The sequence below is a fragment of the Saccopteryx bilineata genome, chromosome 6 (genome assembly GCF_036850765.1).
Source record: "Saccopteryx bilineata isolate mSacBil1 chromosome 6, mSacBil1_pri_phased_curated, whole genome shotgun sequence".
Classification (NCBI taxonomy): Eukaryota; Metazoa; Chordata; class Mammalia; order Chiroptera; family Emballonuridae; genus Saccopteryx; species Saccopteryx bilineata.
This window is the reverse complement of record NC_089495.1, coordinates 174,835,317-174,857,024: the sequence shown is the minus strand read 5'-3', so window position 1 is coordinate 174,857,024 and position 21,708 is coordinate 174,835,317. Positions and strand designations below refer to the sequence as shown.

The following is a 21,708-nucleotide window of genomic DNA, read 5'->3' as shown; positions in this document are numbered from 1 at the left end:
TTTCACTATTATGTCCCACCTACGTATGGAATAATACAGTTCCTGGTTTTTTCTGATTTACTTATTTCGCTTCGTATCATGTTATCAAGATCCCACCATTTTGCTGTAAATGTTCCGATGTCATCATTTCTTATGGCTGAGTAGTATTCCATAGTGTATATGTGCCACATCTTCTTTATCCAGTCATCTATTGATGGGCTTTTTGGTTGTTTCCATGTCCTGGCCACTGTGAACAATGCTGCAATAAACATGGGGCTGCATGTGTCTTTACGTATCAATGTTTCTGAGTTTTGGGGATATATACCCAGTAGAGGGATTGCTGGGTCATAAGGTAGTTCTATTTTCAGTTTTTTGAGGAACCACCATACTTTCTTCCATAATGGTTGTACTACTTTACATTCCCACCAACAGTGGATGAGGGTTCCTTTTTCTCCACAGCCTCTCCAACATTTGCTATTACCTGACTTGCTAATAACAGCTAATAGAACAGGTGTGAGGTGGTATCTCATTGCCGTTTTGATTTGCATTTCTCTAATAGCTAAAGAAGATGAGCATCTTTTCATATATCTGTTGGCCATTTGTATTTCTTCCTGGGAGAAGTGTCTATTCATATCCTCTTCCCATTTTTTTATTGGATTGTTTGTTTGTTTGTTGTTGAGTTTTATGAGTTCTTTGTATATTTTGGATATTAGGCCCTTATCTGAGCTGTTGTTTGAAAATATCATTTCCCATTTAGTTGGCTTTCTGTTTATTTTGTTATCAGTTTCTCTTGCTGAGCAAAAACTTCTTAGTCTGATGTAGTCCCATTCATTAATTTTTGCCTTCACTTCTCTTGCCATTGGAGTCAAATTCATAAAATGCTCTTTAAAACCCAGGTCCATGAGTTGAGTACCTATGTCTTCTTCTATGTACTTAATTGTTTCAGGTCTTATGTTTAGATCTTTGATCCATTTTGAGTTAATTTTTGTACAGGGGGAGAGACTGTAGTCCAGTTTCATTCTTTTGCATGTGGCTTTCCAGTTTTCCCAGCACCATTTATTGAAGAGGCTTTCTTTTCTCCATTGTGTGTTGTTGGCCCCTTTATCAAAAATTATTTGACTATATATATGTGGTTTTATTTCTGGACTTTCTATTCTGTTCCATTGGTCTGAATGTCTATTTTTCTGCCAATACCATGCTGTTTTGATTGTCGTGGCCCTATAATAGAGTTTGAAGTCAGGTATTGTTATGAGGTTATGGCTTTTAAAAAAGTGAAATTGGAGAATGGTATGGGCTTCATCTGTTCACTTTTTATCCTTTAAAAACAATTTTATTGAGGTGCAATTTGCATATCATTCTTTCACCTATTTTTTTTCTTTTACCCATTTTAAATGTAAAATTCAGTGATTTCTCCTCTACATTTAAAGAGTTGTACAACCATCTTGAAATCCAGGTTTAGATTTTCATATTCTTCTCTAAAAAATACCATATTTATTAGCAATAATTAACCCCTCATTTCCCCATCTCCCTAGCTCTAGGCAACTACTACTTCTTTAAAAAATACCTTTTTATTTTAAAATTATAATTGACATACAATATTATATTAGTTTCAGGTATACAACATAGTTATTTAGAGATTCATATATCTTATGAAGTGATCACCCTGATACGTCTGATACCTATGTGACAACATCCATAGTTATTACAGTATTATAATATATAAAGACTGATCATACTTTTTGTCTCCATAAGTGTTCCCATTCTGGACACATCCTATGAATGGAAGCATATAGTGCATGCTCTTTAGTGTATGGCTTCATTCATGTGGCACAGGTTTGAGAGATCCGTCCGTGTTGTAGCAGGTGTCAGTGCTTTGTTGCAGACTGTCTTTATAGCATTGAAAGAGAAAGCATGAATGACTCTTGAGAAGCCTTTAACATTTTTCAAAAAATCAAGAGGAGTGTTACAAGAGTGGACACTAAAGACTGAGGATTTAGGACAAGTGTGAAATGAAAGGGTTATAAGAAAAGAAATAGGCTCTGCTTGTGAAATTGGAACCAATGAACTCACTAAAGAGAGACATTTTAAGTATCTTTACAAGGTTCAAGGAACTAGACAAATCAGGACAAAACAATAATGCCTTGCTGTATGTAATAAACAACTGTTTAAAGTTAATGCAAAGTTTCTGAGGAGACACCATACTTGCTCAAGAGATTATGAGCAAGACAGACATACCTGAGCAAGGAGAAAGATATACCTTAGTCCTTCATCTTTAGAATTTTCTCATTGAAAATCTTTTATTTAAATAAATTTATTTGGGGTGACATTGGGTAATAGGATGATATAGGTTTCAAGTGCACATTTCTCCACCATGCAAAGTCAAACCATCTTCTGTCACACATATTTGGTTCCTTTCCCCTCACCACAAACCCCACCCCTTCCCTCAGGTAATCACAATATTGTATCTGTTTCTATGAGTTTCAGTTTTATATCCCACATATGAGTGAAATCATAATAGATCTTAGCTTTTTCTGATTGACTTATTTCGCTTACCATATATTCTCAAAGTCTATCCATGTTGTCACAAATGGCAGAATTTCATCTTTCCTTATGGCTGAGTAGTTTTCCATTGTATATATGTACTATATCCTCTTTACCCAGTTCTCTATATGAGTACACTTAGGTTGTCTCCATGTCTTGGCCACTGTGAATAATGCTTTGATGAATGTGTGTGTGTGTGTGGGGGGGGATGTGTCTTTGCGTAAAATTGTTTTCAAATTTTTCGAAATACCCAGAAAAGGGATTGCTGGGTCATTTGAAAATTTATTCTTAATTTTTTGAAGATGTTCTTTTCTTTAATTATAATTTTAGTAATTATTGAGTTATTCTCATTGATTTGAGAAACTATGCCTTTTGGATATAGTCTAGAATTAAAATTGTCAGGATACTGTTAGAGCTATGAAATTTCAGGTTAGTAAATGACTATGTCAGAAGATCAAAAACCAATAAGGTAGGAAGAGAACTAAGACTTTCCAACTTTCAGAAGATACTCCATTTATGGCCTTATATTGCCATAAATTTTGAAAGAAATTTCAACATTACCAGTGGTCTTCAAAATTTTTGGAGAAATTGTTCTCTTATTTGACTTTACCTCTGGTATTTTACATAGGTAAATTATTTAATCTGTACCCATTTCTATTTTTCTTTCCTTTTCTAACAATTGAATTTGTTGAAAGGGGCGGAGCTGGTGGTGGAAGGGCAGGGATTATTTGTCATGTCACTGCATGAACTAGTTTCGATGATTGTACTGAAAGTTAAAATCTGTGATCACCTGGCAAGCAGACTCTTTGGACAGTTAAGGCATACAAACTGGGAGTGTTACATCCAGCTGTTCCAACTGTAATGTGCCGAGTAGGGCTGTTTTATGAGTCCTTCATAGGAACAGCCCAAATGCCATATACCCTTAGGAAGAAAATACAGTCAGTGTTATTTGCCCTCACAAAGTTATGATTGAGACAGCCTGCCCTGAGCTAAATTTAACTGTAAGAAAAACTTCTGGGCTAGAACATGCCAATAGCATTTGTGTGATTTGACTCTTAAGTTGCTTTTGCACTATATAAACCTAAAGCGAACAGCTTTCAGTTTGAGAACGTCAGAGAAGTCTGCACTAGGCATTGCTGAGTTTCCTTGTGTTGATTCTTTGAAGAACATGTTAGCTAAAGGCTTGCAAGTGAGCGCTTAACATCTTCTTTCTTTGTCCAGTTTATTGTGTGGAATTCATTTTGATAGATGCTTTCAGTGAATGTTACTATTTTTAAAGACTCAGTGAATTCCTTGCACTATGGATCCTTATTGCCTTCTTACACTGCATTAAGTCAAGGAAACTAGACTTAGCATATTGGTGTGGTGCTCAAGAAAATTTGGGAAAGCCTCAAGGGACATTGACTAAAGTTATATTTTAAATGAAGTATCCCTTAACAAGTCAATTCTGGATTAGTTCTAGAAAGTTCCCATTTTGTCTGCAGAGGAGGCTGCATAGATAGCCTCCACATATTCCCAGGTCTGTCTACAAAGTCTCTTTTTAAATTCAATGTCTTTGAGTGCCTTCTAAAAGAACTGGTTGCAGAGACTGGCTACAGCTAAAGAGAGAATGGGAAAAAAAAATAAATGAAGATGGAGAGAATGAGAAATTGGAGATCGAAAGGGCAAAGGATGCATAATTAAAGTCCATTCACAGTTGTGTCCTGTGGTCTTAGTGACAGTCCACTAACAGGATTAGCTCTCTTTTTGCTCAGAGAAAGAGGATAAGCACTATTCATTTGCCATTCTTAACTGGGTTTCTTTAGATCACACATCAGACAAATAGGATAATCTATGAAATTTACCACTTCGCATTGCTACTGTGAACCATCCTTTTGAAACTTACCTTTGGAAGTAGCACATGGGATGTTAGTCCTTGTGTTATTTTTTCTTGTATTATTTTTTTATTGGACAAAATAAGGAGGACCCAAGGCACATTTTCTTTGAGGAGGAACGTGATTAAGCCTCTTCAAGGGCAAAGTTTTTAAATGTCCTTACTGTATCATTCAAATCAATTTGATCTTTCAGATAATCACCTTAAATAAGAATTATTTCCCTAGTCATGAAAAGAATACAGTACTTTTTTAATTGCAAATTTAGAAAATGAGAAAAGTAAAAAGAAAAAAAATCATGTATCATCTCATCACTCAGCAGTGACCACTCAGGGGTCTTAAGTGGCCCTTTATTTTCCTAAACCTTGGGGTAGTGGATAACTGAAAAATCTGAAGTTTTGTGCCTGCTTGTTTGTGTCATATTTTAAATAACACCTATTAGATGCTTTATTTTAGCTCATGCTTTTATGGACTAGTAATATTTGAGTAGCTCTAATGACTGCATTTAAATCCATTTTATCCAAATTCATGCAAGTACCTAGGAATTCTCTAGCCAGGAAATTACAGAGAATTACTTAATGATTGTACTGTTACACAGTAATTCTTGACCACACTGGCTAATATAATTAATGATTTATTATGTTGAAGCATACACACATTTGCTATACTATAATTTATGTGTTCTACATTCAGTAGAGTAATATAGTACTGTTTTTGGTGTTACTGCACATGAGTTTCCTTACATAATTATTTATGCTTGTATTTCTGCAAGGATGTTGATTCTAAATCCTTCCATTGTGGAAGCTGTTCTCAGGTGGCGTATGTGAGGAGTGGGCGTGAGGGCTAGGGAAAATGGAAGCTTGTTGCATGTGTTTTATCATTTTCTTGAGAAGAAAAAACTCAGATCTAGTTTGTGCTAATTTTACTCATCAGAGATAAGCTATCATTTGTTTCTAAAGACTAATTAATGTTCAGAAGAGTCAAGAAATAATGGTTATAACCTTTAAATTACATTTGCAGTGAATTTGTTATTTGAATGTTCTTAAATTATTAGCTCTTTTAGCTCATTTACAATTGCAGCAGTGTAATCACTAGAACAGACTTCTTGATGAGCCATACTTTTTGGCCATCAGGACTCTTGTCCCAGTACTTCCTGCACTCCTCAGGAGGAATGGCATATAATATCAAGTACCTTTGTCAAGGATGCTGTTCCTTTCTGTTCGCCAGTGTCACCTAGCAAATGATGCTTATTTCTAAGAATAGGTCTATTTTGCAATTAACCTCTTGTACACTGTTTTGTGAATTGTACTATAATATGTGGTCAGTAATATTTCCTATTGAAAAATGCTTAAAATGTTTATTGAATAAAAACTATTTTTAACATTCTCATTTCTCTTATATAATACTTAAAACAATAATTTCATTCTGGTATGCGACTGCAAGATTTTCTTCTCAGGTTGTGTGGTTGATGCAACTTGAACTCATTTAGGGTTGCCTAGCCTGCCTAGCTGTAAGATTCACCTGGGAAGCAAATTATACGAGCTCATTCCAAGGTCCCACCTCAGACCTGCTCAGTCACGATCTCTGGCTGATTTGTATTATAAGACAGGTCTGGGAAACCTGAAACTAGGGAGTCTGTCCCAGGAGCTTGATCAATGCATAATTACATATTTTATATAAGAAAGATTTATGGATGTGGATTGAGTTGATGATATTCATTTATTTCTAATTCTGGTCAACTTGGATATCTGAAAGAAAATGCTCTGATAGGCTTTTAAAATTTTTGCTTCTATTAGACTTCAGTTGAAGCAATTTTTAAATGATTTATTGAGCACTTACAATGTGCAAAAATACTCTTGTAGTTTTTTGTGTATTTACTACTGTTAATATAAAGGTGTGAAATAATTTTCCCTAAGCCAAAGAAGTAATAAATAGGAAATCTTGGCTTTGAACCTAAGAAGTAGGATTTCAGAATTTGCACAATTAGCCTTTAGAATATATCGCCTATAGCCACCAAATGCTATGTAGTTACTAATGTGTCAGGCACTACTATATTAAGCACTTCATATACTTTAAGTTTGTTTACCAATCCTATAAAGGTTTAGACAGGCAAGTTTAGAGAGATTAAGTAATTTGCCCAGAGTTGCCCTGCTAATAAGTGGTAGAACCAGTGTGGTTTGAAGTTGGGTTGGCTCAACTTCAGAACTCTATGCACTACCCTGTATTGCAAGAATGACATGTTTGAATATGCTGATTTCTTGTCATACACACATATATTTTAATAGTTACTGGGGCTTTCTGGGGGATAATTGTATAACACTTTAAAGTCTACATTTAGCATCTACATTAAAACACTTGTGTTGACATTAAATTTTAGAAGTGAGTCTAAAATATATTATAAAATTCTTTGTCCCAGGAAGGTTTTTAAAGAATAAAACCTTGGTTGCTCTGTTGTCTGCTATGGACTGCTATAGAGCACAGGAACGACATTCTTTTAAGAGATTCTTAACCATATATATTTTTTTATATTAACGGATAGTATATTTGGCAGATACTTCCTTATTTTTTGAACATTTTGTAAGAAGTTGCACTTACTTTCTCTCATTTGAGCTTTAAATATTCCATAAATGTGCATTTTGTTACAAGTAATTGCTTTTATTTACTTTGAAATGACTTCTAAATTTACTTTTATGTATTTATTAAAGATTTAGTTTGAACCACTTCTCTTTTTCCCTCTTATTTGTCCCAAAATTAACATGCAGTGCTACTTTTTTAATGGCTTTTCCTGCTACCTTTCTGTCTGGGACTTCTAAGAAAATGTGAAGAATTGGGGAAGAACTTGTGGGCTTTATCTGGGGAGGTGAGAAAGTGTAATGTGCTTGCGAACCAGCACACTTCTAGGTAATGCGACTGCACTATAACAAATATTGAAGTCTAACTTTAACTTTTAGACCTAACTCTTTAAATATATTTATTAGTTAACATTCAAAGAAGAATTTTCTACAGAAAAATGGTAACTAAATTGCTGTACCTGGAAAAGATCAGCACCTAATAAATTAGGAAATATGAAAGTCTTACTTAAACATGTTTATAAAATCAGAGAATACAACTCTCTCTCTCTCTCTCTCTCTCTCTCTCTCTCTCTCTTTCTCTCTCTCTTTCTTGCAGAGGACATGCTAATTTTGATTCACACCTAGAAAGGGATAGCCTGGATTGTGCAATTTGGTGTTGCACTTAAATAGAGGGCTATGTAGTTGCCTGAGACATGTTTCTGGCTGTTAACACTCTTTCCCAATCAGAATGATTCCCACCAGCAAGGACCAATTTATCTGAGATACTGTCCTGGTGCTCTGTCACTGATATGTTGTAATAATGCTGTGACTTTGATTTAACATGCCATCACCTAGATATTCTTATACAAAAAAAGACTTTATTGGGGTTCTTGAAGACAAAGAAGACTTTTAACATTTTAATAGAAAGGCACACGTTTGTTTATCTCACTTCCCTATTTCATACTTTTTGTTATCTGATGATCAAATATCAGTTCTCATATCAGAAACGAGGCAAATCTTTCTTCACCATGAAAGATGAAAATAAAATTTACTGGTAATTTACTAAGAGCTATGTATAAATTAAGCGCTCAATTTATTATATACAACTTATTTCTTACAATTAGAGAGGTACTGTTATCATCCTATGTTACAAAAGGTGAAACAGGTTTATAAAGGTTGGCTAAATTGCCCAAGGCCATACTCCAAGTAAGTGGCGGAAACTGGAGGCAAATCCAGATCTGTCTAATTAACAAATGATGCTCATAATCATCATCTCAAATATCAGTTGTACATGTAATTTAATGGAGTGTTCTAATATATTTTGTTATGTACACCCGGGGTCAGGATTTCACAACAAAGAGAGCAGCATAGAAGAGACAGGAGATCTGGAACTAACATACTTTTTTAAAAAAATTATTTATTGATTGATTTTGGAGAAAGTGAGAGATAAGCATTCATTTGTTGTTCCACTTAGTTGTGCATTCATTGGTCGCTTCCTGTATGTGCCCTGACCAGGGATAGAGTAGGTAACCTTGGTGTTTCAGAATGATGCTTTCACCATCATCAGAGGGCCTGGAGCGAACACTCTTATATTTGGAATCAAATTTTTTGGGGGAGTTCTTATTTCACCATTTATACTGTGCACTGTTGGGCAAGCTGCATAATCTGTTTGAACTTCCATTTCTTTGGTTAATTGGGAAGTAAAGGAGACAGTGGATATGGAATGCTTAGTAAATCATCTATGCTAGTTATCCTGAAGATGGTGATTAATATTACTCTACATTTGTAGAGTGGTCTACAGTTTAGAGAGCTTTAACAAAGGTTAACTGAGATGATAGCTAGTGATATACCCTTTGATGTTTGTTCATCCTTTTATTTATTCATCCAACAGATATTTTTTGGACTGTTGACTAGGTGCCGACATTGTTCTATAGGTTGGAGGTTGGAATGATTTAACAATGAAACAGCAGGAAAAGAACTACTTACCTTCATGGAGTTTGTATTTTGATGGGAAATGTAGATAATATTTATATATAAGTAAGATATTACATATATGTATATTAGATAATAATAAATGTAGCATCCACTCTTGTACAGTAACTGGGATAAGCCATGCATGGCTCGATAGTTAGAGCCATATTTTGATTCACAGACTAGCAACATGTTTTTCTGTTATGGACTTTCTAAAACCAGTAAATTCATTATAGTTCAACTACAAGCTATTTTTTTCTCTCAAATTTTGTATTGTTTTAAAACATTGAGGGTATTAATTTTTTGTTTAATTGTTAGTACACATTACCAAAATTCATGTAATCTCCTCTAGCAAGCTCTAAGATTCCATGACTTATTGGCTAAAAGCATGGGATAAATGTAGCTCTCTAAATACCTGTGTCTATTTATGTATGTCTGAGAAATATACTCTGAATGAAGCATTTTAGTAACTCAAAGATTATTTTTTAAAAACCATTAATCATTGAAAAACCTTAAATTATCTTGGCATTTCTTTACCTTTGTAGACTAAGTAGTTGTTTTCATGGGTTATATGTTTCAAATTTGCACCAAGCCTGGGAAAAGGCTCAATGAGCTGGCACTCCTATTCTGGCTCTCAGAAGACACACAAGGATCATGGAATGTGTGGTAGTGAAGGGAAACATTAAGATTTGTCTGCGAACTCTGAGTTTAAATTTATTGAAAGTCGCAAGAAAGACAGCTACTAAATATTGGCCACAGTCATTATTCAGCACCATAGGGCAGAGGTCTGTAGGCCTTGTTAGAAAAATTCACATTTGCTCCATTAAAATGTTTTGAGATTTAATTCTAAAAAATGTTTTCTAGTTGTTATCTCAGGAAAAGGAAATGATGTTTTTTTCTGGGCTAAACTCCTTTTTTTTTGTTGTTCTTTAATTTTTTTTATTTATTCATTTTAGAGAGGAGAGGGAGAGACAGAGGGAGAGAGAGAGAGGAGAGACAGAGAGAGAGAAGGGGGGAGGAGCTAGAAGCATCAACTCCCATATGTGCCTTGACCAGGCAAGCCCAGGGTTTCAAACTGGCAACCTCAGCATTTCCAGGTCGACGCTTTATCCACTGCACCACCACAGGTCAGACCTAAACTCCATTTTGAAGTTACTGAAGAAACATTTCTGCTCACTATTTCAAGAGAGCAGTAAAGAGAGCCCAAACTTGAGGAGCAGACAGAATCATTGTTCCACAACTTGCTATCAACTCTAAGAAGGATGCCCTATAGCTCCAGAAAGATATCTGACATCTTTCCCCCTTTCTCTTCTCACTACCACCATCCTGGTCCACATTGTTCATTCTTCTCCATTCAGTTACTAGTGACCTTATTACCACCGAAATCTCCTCCTCCTCCTTTCCTTCCCCCGTCAGCCACCTCCCATTGCTTTTTCTTGCACTAGACTGAAATCCAGACTTCTTGTCTTGGCTTTGGCTCCCAAGACACTACAGGACCTGATCCATCCCTGCCTTGTTGATCTCATCTCTCTCTTGCTCACTGAACTTGAGTCCCCTGACAAGCTGATTTTGTACTTGAGACTTTAACACATCCAGTCTTTTGTGCTCAGAACGTGCTCTGCCTCACTCTTCCCACGACAGACTCCTCTTTCCTCAGGTCCTACACTTTCCCTTACCACACCGTCCAAATAGGTTCTCCTGTCTGCTCTTTCATAGAACCATGGTTTTCCCTTCCATGACACCATTCACAAATTTTCACTTTATATTCATTTGTTTTTTAGTTAATATCTGAATTCCTGCCTTCTCCAATTATAGTCTTCATCCCTTTTGGGTTTGCTTCTGTAGGCCCAGCCCCAAGCACAGTTACTGAGTAGGTACTCAATAAATCATCATTGATGTTTAATGAATAAAATATCTCCTTGACCTTTCAAAGCCTTAATTTGCTCATCTTAAAAATATACATGGTTAGAGTGTTATCCCCTAACACCAAGGTTGTGGGTTCAATCCCCAGTTAGGACACATACCTGAAGCAACCAATGAATGCACAATTCAGTGGAATGACAAATGAATGCTTCTCTCTCTATTTCTCTTTCTCTCCCTCTCTCTGGCTCCCTTTTTCTCTCTGTCTCTTTAAAATCAATCAATCAATTCCTATATGCAAAGTTATTGTGTGAATTAAACAAGATTAAAATATATGAAATATGTAGCACTGTCCTTGACAAAGTCCTTCTCTAATAGTCATGTATGCAGCAGCACCAGCAATGTGGTCACTAGGCATTTAGGATGCCCACCATCTGTATAAGACATTGCTCATGTTTACAGGACATCTTTTTGAAAAAGAATTTTGTTACACTTTTTTGAGCCAGACCTCACAATTTAAAAAAAAAAATTAACTTTGATTCTCATATCCAGGACATTAAAATGTGGAATTCCAGCAGTGATTCTATGCCTTTTAACACAACACTGAGATGAACGAGACTCAGCTTTGTAATTTCACAATGATTAGAGCTGTGCTGTACATTCAGAAGGGTAATTACTTTGTGTAGTAATTTCCTAGACTGGCCCGCTCTGCACTCCAGCCAGCTGGCGTTGGAAAAGAAGCCCTGCTTTTATGTGTGCGCACAATCAGTCTGTAAAATCCTATTATCCCCAACTTCCACACCCCTGTGGCTGCATGCTTCCTTTTGAAGCCTTTAAAAAAGAGAAAAAAACTTTCAAGGGAGCCATAAACTTTATTTCTAATCTCATTTGACCCAAATAATATAAAAATAAGATGGGAGGTAGGAAGTAGAAGGGGTCCGTAATGTGATTTGCTTACCCCTTTGCCTACAATCCTATGATACTTGTGGGAAAGCCTGGGAAAAGTTTGTGGTGGGATAGAAATACTTCTTCAGTGTATTTTGAGATAAATTTGGATTTAATTGTTTTTTTATTTTTAAATTAATTTAGAAAATTAACACAGTGACATTTATCAGTAAGAGTACATAGCTTTCCAGGAATGAATCCCACTTGATTGTAATATATTATTTTTTTTAATGTGTTGTTGTATTTGGTTTGCTAATGTTTTGTTTAGGATTTTTGCATCTGTATTCATTAGAGATATTGGCCTGTAGTTTTTTTTTGTGTGTTGTCCTTGCCAGGTTTTGGTATAAGGGTTATGCTGACCTCATAAAATGTGTTAGGGAGTATTGCTTCTATTTTTTGGAAGATTTTGAAAAGGTTGGGTACCGAATCTTCTTTGAATGTTTGGTAGAATTCACCAATGTAGCCATCTGGTCCTGGACATTTTACTTTGGGGAGGTTTTTGATAGTTGTTTCTATTTCCTCCTTGCTTATGGGTCTATTTAGGTTTTCCACTTCTTCTTGACTCAGTCTAGAAAGATTGTATAGTTCTAGGAATTTATCCATTTCTTCTAGGTTGTTGAATTTGGTGGCATATAACCTTTCATAATATTCTACTATGATCTTTTGTATATCTATGATGTCTGTGGTAATTTTTCCTCTTTCATTTTGGATTTTGTTTATATGAATCCTTCCTTTTTCTCCTTAGTGAGTCTAGCCAGTAGTTTGTCAATCATATTAGTCTTTTCAAAGAATCAGCTCTTTATTGTATTAACTTTTTCTATAGTGGTTTTTTTTTGTTCTCTATTTCCTTTAGTTTTGCTCTAATTTTTACTATTTCCTTTCTTCTGCTGATTTTGAGTTGCCTTGTTTTTCTTTTTCTAGTTGTTTAAGGTGTGATGTTAGGTTGTTTACTTGGGATCTCTCTTGTTTCTTGATATAAACCTGTAATGATATAAACTTCCCTCTATTACTGCTTTTGCTGCATCCCAGAAATTTTGTTATGTCGTATTGTCATTTTCATTTATCTGTATATATCCTTTTTTATTTTTATTTATTTATTTTAGAGAGAGGAGACAGAGAGAGAGAGAGAGGGAAGGGGGGAGGAGCAGAAAGCATCAACTCCCATATGTGCCTTGACCAGGCATGCCCGGGGTTTTAAACTGGCAACCTCAGTGTTCCAGGTCGACGCTTTACCCACTGCACCACCACAGGTCAGGCAATTGGTATATATCTTTTGATTTCTGCTTTTATTTCTCCTTTGACCTGATTATTTTTAGAAATATGTTGTTTCCACATTTTTGTTGGTTTCTTCCTTTTTACAGTTGAATTCTAATTTCAAAGCTTTATAGTCAGAAAATGTGCTTGATATAATTTCAGTCTTCTTGAATTTGTTGATGTTAGTTTTGTGGCCCAACCTATGGTCTATTTTTGAGAATGTTCCATGCACACTGGAGAAGAATGTATAATCTGACGTTTTGGGATGAAATGTCCTATAAATGTCTATTATGTCCATTTGGTCCAGAGTGTCATTTAAGGCCGATATTTCTTTATTAATTTTCTGTTTGGATTATCTATCTAAAGCCATCAATGATGTGTTGAACTTTCCAAGTATGATTGTATTTTTGTCTCCTCCTATTTTTAGATCATTCAGTAGATGTCTTATATATTTTGGTGCTCCCTGGTTCACTGCATATATATTAAGAAGTGTTATGTCTTCTTGATACCATATGTCCTTTATCATTATGAAATGTCCATCGTTATCTTTGGTTACCTTTATTTTCTTGAAGTCAGCATTGTCAGATATAAGTATGGCTAAACCTGCTTTTTTTTGGATATTATTGGTTTGGTGAATCATTTTCTAGCCTTTTACTTTGAATCTACTTTTATCCTTGCAGATTAGATGTGTCTGTTGAAGGCAGCATATGGTTGGGTTTACCTTTTTTTGTTTTTTTGTATTTTTCCAAAGTGAGAAGCGGTGGGGGAGGGGGGGGCAGCAGACAGACAGACTCCCACATGCGCCCGACTGGGATCCACCCAGCATGCCCACCAGGAGGTAATGCTCAGCCCATCTGGGGCATTGCTCTGCTGCAACCAGAACCATTCTAGCGCCTGAGGTGGAGGCCATGGAGCCATCCTCAGCACCTGGGCCAACTTTGCTCCCATGGAGCTTTGGCTGTGGGAGGGGAAGAGAGAGAGAAAAAGGAGGGAGGAAGAGTGGAGAAGCAGATGGGCACTTTTCCTGTGTGCCCTGGCCAGGAATCGTACCTGGGACTTCCACATGCCAGGCTGCTGCTCTACCACTGAGCCAACCAGCCAGGGCCCAGGGTTTTACTTTTTGATCCAATCTGCTGCTCTGTATACCTCTTTGTTGGTGAGTTCAGTCCATTTATATTCAGGGTAATTATTGACACTTGAGGATTTCCTATAGCCATTTTATGTTGTGTTTTCTGGTAGCTCTGTGTCTTGTTTGGTTTTTCTCTTTTGTGTTCTGTCAGTTGTTTTAGTTTGGTGGTATTACATATTTTTTTCCTCTCTTCTTTTTTAAGCTTTGTGTTTCAGTAGTGGCTTTTTGTGGTTGGTTACCATTAGGTTATTGAGAGAAAAATGTTCATATGTGCAAGAGTACTTTGTCTTATGAGTGCTTTGGCACTCCATCCTCCTTTGCTACCGAAGATCTTTATCCTCTTCCCTTTTATGTTATTGTTGTCACAGATTATCCTTGTTTTTATTGTGACCTTGCTGGAACTTTTACATATAGTTTTGATTTCTTACTCTTTTTATCTGGTCGAATAACCTCCTTGAGCTCTGGTTGGCAAACTGCGGCTCACAAGCCACATGCAGCTCTTTGGCCCCTTGAGTGTGGCTCTTCCATAAAATACCACATGTGGGCACTGCCTTGATAAGGAATGTACCTATATAGTTTAAGTTTAAAAATTTGGCTCTCAAAAGAAATTTCAATCATTGTACTGTTGATATTTGGCTCTGTTGACTAATAAGTTTGCCAACCACTGCCCTTGAGTATTTCCTGCATTCGGGGTTTTCTGGTGATAAGTTCCCTCAGCCTCTCTATGTCTGTAAAAGTTTTTATTTCTCCTTTATATTTGAAGGATGACTTTGATGGATATAGTATTCTTGGCTGGTGATTCCTTTCCTTCAGTACTTTTAATGTTTGGATCCACTCTGTTCTGGCTTGTAGAGTTTCTGCTGAGAGGTCTGATGATAACCCAGTTGGCTTTCCTTTATATGTTATGGTCTTCTTTTCCCTAGCTGCTTTGAGGATTCTTTCTTTGTCATTGATTTTTGATGATTTTGTTATGTTGTGCCTTGGAGTAGATCTGTTTTGGTTGCAGTAACTAGGTGTTCTGTTTGCTTCTTGGATTTGAGGCTCTAACTCTTTCCATAGGCTTGGGCAATTCTCATCAATTATTTGTTTGATAAAGCTCTCCATTTCCATCTCCCTCTCTTCTTCTTCTGATATACCCATTATTTTTACATTGCCTTTCTGATGGAGTCAGATAATTCTTGTAGAGCTCTCTGTTTTTTTTATTTCTTGAGTCTCTTTCCTCTTCTCTCTGTAGCATCTCTAGTTACCTGTCTTTGATGTCACTTATTCTTTCCTCTATCAGGCTTGTTCTATCAGCTAAACTTGCTACCTCAGTCTTCAATTTATGTATTGTGTTCTTCACCTCTATTTTTAAAGTTTCAACCTCCTTGGTGAGGTATTTGTTTTGTTAATTAATTTTTTTCTGAACTCAATAAGTTGACTATTGTTGGCTTCTTACATCTCATTGAGTATTTTCAGAACTTCAATTTTGAATTCTCTATCATTTAACTACAAGGTTTTCATGTAATTGATTTTTTTCTGGAGATTTTTTTATTTTCTTTTTGATCTGCATCTCTTTCTTGTGTAGCCATAGGATTTGGTTTCTTCTTCCTTGCTGGCATTTGAAAATGGTATTGTTAAGAAGCCTAACCAAAAAAAAAAAAAAATTAGAAATCTAAAAAATTGAAGAACTAAAATAAAACTTCAATAATAAAAATTTTAAAAATTATGACAAGAAAAACCACAGAAAACAGATCGAAAGCAAACAAAAAAATCAAAAACAAAACACCCACAAAAAATGAGAATAAAAATATAAAAATTAAAGAAAATGAAATACAAAAGAGAAAGAAATAAGAAGGAAAAAAGAAAAAAGGGTATAAAAAAGGAAAAATATGGTCCTGGCTGGTTGGCTCAGCGGCAGAGCATCAGTCCGGCATGTGGAAGTCCTGAGTTTGATTCCCGGCCAGGGCACACAGAAGTGCCCATCTGCTTCTCCACCTTTCCCCCTCTCCTTCCTCTCTATTTCTTTCTTCCCCTCCTGCAGCCGAGGCTCCACTGGAGCAAAGTTGGCCCTGGTGCTGAGAATGGCTTCATGGCCTCCACCTCAGACACTAGAATGGCTCCAGTTGCAATGGAGCAATGGCCCAGATGGGCAGAGCAGCATCATCGCCCGGTGGATCCTGGTTGGGCACATGCGGGAGTCTGTCTCTCTACCTTCCCACTTCTCACTTCAGAAAAATACAAAAAAAAAAAATAAATAAATAAAGGAAAAATGTATTTCAGTTTGAGAGGTTTCTTCCAATAGGTGTTGCTGTATTACAACTTTTAGCTCTTTGAAGTTCCTGGGCTGTCCTCCACTGAGATGTTACTGTGGCAATGATGTAGGGCAGGAGTCCCCAAACTTTTTATACAGGGGGCCAGTTCACTGTCTCTCAGACCATTGGAGGGCCAGACTATAAAAAAAAAACTATGAACAAATCCCTTTTGTCTTGGCACACTGCACATATCTTATTTTAAAGTAAAAACAAAACAAAACAGGAACAAATACAATATTTAAAATGAAGAACAAGAAAATTTAAATCAACAAACTGACCAGTATTTCAGTGGGAACTGTGCTCCTCTCACTGACCACCAATGAAAGAGTTGCCCCTTCCGGAAGTGCAACAGGGGCCGGATAAATGGCCTCAGGGGGCCGCATGCAGCTCACGGGCCGTAGTTTGGGAACCCCTGATGTAGGGGGTGCCACAGTGGCATTGTTGGATGGGGCTTGTTGTGAGGACTTTACAGCTTCAGCTGTCCAGCTTTACAGCTCTAGTAATGGCCATCTGAGGCTTCCAGGTGCTCTCCCCCACATCTCAACAGACCTGAGGATCAGATGAGGAGCACCTAGTTTTTCAGGAGAGAGAGTGGTTCTGGAGAGTTAGCTGTGGGGTTTGTCTCTGCCACTCTCAGTATTGCAAGATGAGGGTGGCAGGATCTGGGAGGCTGGGTGCTGCACTTTAGCTTTCTGTGTCTCTGCTGAGTGCAGGTGGCAGGCAGACTGTAGGAACACTGGCTGTGACCCTGCATTCTGGCTGCTTTGGTTTATCTCCCCCTCTGCCCCCTGTCTCACTGCTCCTCTTGGCAGAAGGAGACTCAGTCACTCCAGATTTCTTTTTCTGTACCGCTCAGACAAAATCCAGAGAGCCCAAGCTTCCCTCCTTGCTGTAGTCCAGCAGAGAAAAACAAAACACTTAGTCATTTCGAATTTGTCTCCTCTCCTCTCCAAAGTCCACTGTGATTGCATTTTATCTTTTGCCACCCTTTTTACCCCCATCCCACCATTAGTTCAGTCAGCGCGTGGATCGTTCAGGCATACCTGCGAGCCCAGCTGGGGTTGCTTTGCTGCATTATAGTTGTTCAATTTGTTGAAATTTCAAAGGGAGAGATCAGGAGTATCTCTCATGCTGCCATTACTCTGACATCATCCTTTTTTTTTTTTTCCAATTCTGTCTTAATGTTCAAAAATAGAGCAAGGTTAATTTGGTTATTCTACTTCTTTTTCTTTCATTTGTTCAGAATTTATATACTATTTAAATAGTAGTTTCTTCTGACCTTTCATGACCAACATCATTTTTAACTGTGAGCATCTGTGAGAGCCCTAAGTGCAATGCTGTCCTCCGCTCCTCTGCTCTGTTTTATGTCTCTGTCTGAAGGTGAGATCTCCTTTCTGGCCCATCTCCAAACTGTTCCACTGGGCCCATTGCAGTTCTTTACTTTTGGGTTTCAGTTCCCCATGTAACTGACATGTTTCTTTACATTCTTTCCCCCACCTTGAATTAATTGACGTCTGTTCCTGGAGAATGACACCTTCCCTGTTACCTGCTCCATCTCTTGAAAGTATTTGATGAAACTGTGCAAGGGGAGAGATGTGGGATATAGGTAAGGAGTTTTAAAAAAACTCTCCCTACCCTTGAAAGACCACTTTCCTGACTATGACTGTCACCATTATTCACAAACTTTTCCTTTGAAGTGCTTGTATTACATCTGCATCACCTAAAACAGGGGTTGGGAACCTATTGCTCATGAGCCAGATGTGGCTTTTTTGATGGCTGCATCTGGCTCACAGACAAACCTTTAATAAAAAAATAATAACGTTAAAAGTATAAAACATTCTCATGTAATATTACAATCCATTCATTTCCTACCACTCATGTTCATGGTTGCGGGTTGCTGGAGCCAATCACAGCTGTCCTCCAGGACAACACCAAATTTTTATTGGATAATGTGTAATGTATACAGGTCATTGTATGGCTCTCATGGAATTACATTTTAAAATATGTGGCGTTCATGGCTCTCTCAGCCAAAACAGTTCCCGACCCCTAGCCTAAAAAAATCATTATCTTCCTCCTCTTCACCTCTGGGCTCTGTTTTATAGACCTCACCTTTCTACCAAACCTTTCCATCTCTCTGAGTGACTAACATTGTAGTCCTTGATGGTGACTTTTTTAAAACTGTAGTTTGTCAGACACAGCCTTTACTTCAGTCATCTTAGAGTGACAGCCGTTACCTGGACCACACCTGTGTACATCTCTTTTTTTTTTTTTCTCCTATGAAGTAAGCCCTGCCCTCATTGCAGATTCCTGTCTCTGTACCTCATCTCAACCCTGTACTCAACAAATCTCCCTCCTGGAATTCACTTCCTATTTATGTATCTGGATCCTTCGCACACCTGACCAAGATTCCATCACTTCCCAAACTTCCTCAAGTCTTAGTCATTGTTTTTGGTTTCTTTGTCTCCGTTATCCTGTCACATCCTAGAGCTTTCACCCCATTACTCAGCTGATGTTGCCTTCCGAACTCATGCAGGTCCCTTCTTTCCCATATTTAGTGTGTCCTCTTTCAGGTCTCTATTCCTGACAACAGTCTCCTTTTTTAATATTTCTAGTTTCTTGGTTTCATATTATTTTCTTCTCATGGTTTTTTCTTGTTACTCCCCCCCCACACACCTTTGTTTTTGGACTCTTCTGCCCTATCAGGGGCTGGTGTACCTTTGGCTGTCTCCTCGCTCTCTCTGCTCACTTTTGATGGGCAGTTTCCTCCAACCTCAGCTTTGGTAATCACCTGTGAGACAGGGATTCCTCTCCTCCCCAATGCCGAGCATCTGTCTCCAGAAATTCACGTCCAACTTACTACAGACCTTTCCAGAGGGACACCATAAAATTACCTTAAACATATAGTGAGGACAGTTTCTCATCTAGACTGAGTCACTGTGAAGTTTAAAGAGGGCACTGTGAATAATTATCCTGTGTAAAGCAGTGCTATGTATATGGTCATCTAGTCAAACCCAATGTGTGCAAAATACTCTGAAATCTGCTTTTCTAGTGTTTTCTGTCCTTAATTGGCTCACCAGCAATCTATTTATCTGAGCTGAACATCATCTTCAATTCTTATTTCTTCCTCAGTTTCCAATTCCTAGGAATTCTGTCTTTCCTAGTATCTTTTGAATTACAATTTTTACAAACACTCAGGCCATTATTTCCTCCTGCCTGGAATATTACATAGTCTTCTAATTTGTTTTCTTCCAAATAACTCCTCATCCACCCTTTATGCAATATTCTTTATTTCTACAAAATGTTTCTCCAGTACACTGATTGTTTATATACCTACCAAACACTATCATGTAGACTTCTTCATTTGAAATTCAAACATTACAAAGCCCAACATAAAAACCCCCCAAAAAATCCAATAACTATTTCAGCTTGACTCTTGGTCTTTCCCCAAACACTTTCTAAATCAGAGGTTTTCAACCTCATCAGAATCACCTTTGGAATTAAATAAATAAATAAATGCCTAACTTTACTTAGCCTGGGGTGAGGTGTGGCTAATAACAGTCCCCCAGGTGATCCTGATTAAAGCCACTGGGAAACATTGCTCGTTTTCCTATCTCCATGTCTTGGATCACCATTTTCTCTCCATGGCCAGTGTCTTTTTTTCTGGCCTTTTCTTTGAATACCTTCATATCCTTCAGTATCCAAGTTCCAATTTTTTTTCCTTCGTGAAGTCTTCCTTGATCCAGCCAAGGAGATGAAATTATTTCTTCTATACTGCAGTCACAGTAAACTTCCACTAGATTATATATATATGTCTAACAACCTCTAGACAGCACACTTCTTGAAGGCAAGGAGTTTGCTATTTATTATGTGGCAGCTACTCAGTAAAGGTCACTGACTGTTGAGGCTATTTGTTGAAAACTTATGTTTTCATACTAACCATGAATTAACCTTTTGTTAATTTAAGCAAATTCCAAAAGTATAAAGTACAGTAGCTTTAATTCTAAGACTATACTAAATTAAGATTTGCTAATCATGCTAAATAGGAGAAAGGAATGAGAATTTTAAATGCCTCTACTGTTTTCAGCAGCAGGTGAGCTAATAATACCAAAGTAAATTTAGTGGTGGATTGGTCCCTCTAACATCCACTCTTCAGGTGTTTTAAAGCAGGTGGGCCTTTTTGGATTCATCATGAAAACTGTCATGTTGACATGTAGCTATAAAGTGTGCTTTACTCAGAAACTGTAGTTAGTAAAGCAGTTTTTTTACTAGTTCCTTGGCACAAGGGAATCGTTTTAATAGATTGGACTTGCTGGAATATAGAGCAGTGTTGTTTTTAATAGGCAATGAGAACATAAGTGCCGTCATTTAATGCAGTTACAGATGGCTGCATCCAAAAATAATTTCTGATTTTTGTCAAACAATCAGCAAGGCAGTTATTTTTTCTTCATCTTTCTTTTTGGTAATTTCCCCGGTTATATACTGGTTATATCTATCAGCTTTATATTTAGGATTGGGTATTTTCTCTACAGTTTTCTGTTAGCACCTGATCAATTAAAATTGTGAATATTTAGTTTGGGATGTATGCAAATGTATCTGTAATTAATTTAGTGCCCTTTAAGTAGATTTGTGGTTTGTGGTTCTATTGAAAAGATATAAATTTTTCAAAAAAGCATTTGGATTTCATAGCAAGCCTAGGTAAACCTGACCTCTACATGCTGTCTCTATTTGCTGGTATAAGACATGTTTTTTATTTATCCCAGGTAAATTATTAAAATGCATGTATTAGAAGACATATGAAATTTTCTGTGGTTATGAAAGGTAAACTATCTGGAAAATAGTATAATCTCTTAGTACTTGGCTTTTTATAAACTCAGAGGTTCATGGGGACTCTATGGAGCCATCCAGCCCCTCCCTGACTTCAGGCAGCACTGCCACTGAACTACTCAAAACCTCTGGAAGCAAATTCAAATTTCCTTCAGAAAATCTTTCCCATATTTAATATGAATCCATTTTTTCTTTGGTAAGTTATTCCTAGAAAACAGCTAACCTTCATACAGGAACTGAAATAGAAAGTATTGGAAAACATTTGAGATGGCAAATGAATAATGAATGAGGTTACTTTGGCATGTGGAGATATTTTTAGTATAGTAGAAGCAGCGATATCTAGCAAACCTCTGGGAACACATGGCTAACTTTTCTCTACCAAACAGTAACTTATGTATGTTAAACATTTTACAGTTTCCATGCATATCCTCTCATTGAATCCTCACAGCAACCCTATGAAGTGGGTGCTATAAATAACTCCATCTTAT

General features: G+C 37.0%; 1 protein-coding gene across 4 annotated transcripts in view; it reads left to right on the top strand.

Annotated features, from left to right (window-relative positions):
• Positions 1-21,708, top strand: part of MACROD2 (mono-ADP ribosylhydrolase 2) — a 2,105,833-nt gene that overhangs the window by 280,666 nt on the left and 1,803,459 nt on the right. The window lies entirely within an intron of this gene.